This window comes from Populus euphratica, unplaced genomic scaffold (assembly GCF_000495115.2).
Source record: "Populus euphratica unplaced genomic scaffold, PopEup_1.0 scaffold1736.1, whole genome shotgun sequence".
NCBI classification, from domain to species: domain Eukaryota; kingdom Viridiplantae; phylum Streptophyta; class Magnoliopsida; order Malpighiales; family Salicaceae; genus Populus; species Populus euphratica.
In genome coordinates, this window is record NW_011501583.1 from 26,141 (window position 1) to 27,524 (window position 1,384).

Here is a 1,384-nt window from a genome sequence, read left to right on the forward strand (position 1 = left end):
TATTTTATCTTATTATTCATGACAAAAAATATAATAAATAAAAAAAAAAAGATAAAAAATTCATTCTGCATTTGCAATTGTGAATTTGGAATTACTGTTCGGGTTACTGTTTGGGTACTATTCATTTTTTTAAACAGCCGCACGATCTGCTCATCCAAGATCCAGCGGTTCACAGCCTTCAGACGCAGGAGTGCACCATACACTCGTCCACACCAGATCAAAACCCAGAGATTCTCTCTCCTCTCGCCGGCGATTCTCTCTCTCTCCACGGATCTCCCATTTCCGGCCGTCTCAAGCCGTTAAACCACCGCAGAATTGTGCATCGCCTCCCCCTGAGCAAAAACCCGGCCTTTTCACACTTTTTCACCGGCTAATTTGGCCGGAAAAAGGCCGTGACCGACATCGACCAAACGACCTTCAAGTCGTCGATTCTCCCTCCTCAGCCATCAACGGACAACGAGACCACCACCATCAGAATCCTCGTCCTCAGATCTACCAGAATCGACTATCTTTTTCCGGAAACTCGCCGGAAAATTTCGGCGTGAACAGTACCCGCGCGTGAACAGTAACAGCGCGTGAACAGCAACCGCGGGTCCAGTGGCATTTTCGTAAATTTTCGATAAATCCGAGGGTATTTCAGTCTTTTGCCTATACAGGGGTGCTCAGGTAATTTTTTATGATATTTTATTGTATTTTTTGATATTTTTATATATATAAATACTTGTAAATCCTTGCATAAAAAAAAAACAAAAGAAAACCAAAATAAATAACAACGCGGGTTTAACACACATTTTATCATATCACTGTTCATAGGTCAAAAACCCAATTTTCAAGAATTGATATATCTATTTGTGAATGATATCAAAATAATTTTTATTTTATAAAATAATTTTCTCGACACGTCTCTTTTATTTATAGAAAAGGACCGATGTCAAAAAAAATTAAATACCAAATATGGATTATGTCCATTATTATTTATTTGGTAAATTAGACGTAACTCTCCTTTTTAGGGATAAACGTCGATATTTTAGACAAAGTCTCCTAATTTTAGGGACTGATGTCATTTTTAACGCGTCTCCTATTTTTAGGGACCGACGTTAACCATGTTAAAAATTTTACAAATATGCTCAAAAATATAATAGCATTTGAATCAAAAATAAGAAAAACACACAAGTTAAAGGTACCCTTTCTCTGAAAGGATGTTTTAAGGGTGGTGTCTACCTTCCCTTAATCATAACTAACCCAGTACCCGAATCTCTGGGACCAGTGTCTAATTTTGGATTTCTAGTTCCCTCAAATTACTAGATGGCGACTCCAATAAAATCTTTATTTCCCCCAATCAAATAAAAATTAAATTCCTTTTGTTTTTAAAACAAAAAAAAAA

General features: G+C 36.7%; 1 long non-coding RNA gene across 1 annotated transcript in view; it reads left to right on the top strand.

Annotated features, from left to right (window-relative positions):
- LOC105118122 (uncharacterized) overlaps positions 1-1,384 on the top strand; it is a 15,156-nt gene that overhangs the window by 13,010 nt on the left and 762 nt on the right. The window lies entirely within an intron of this gene.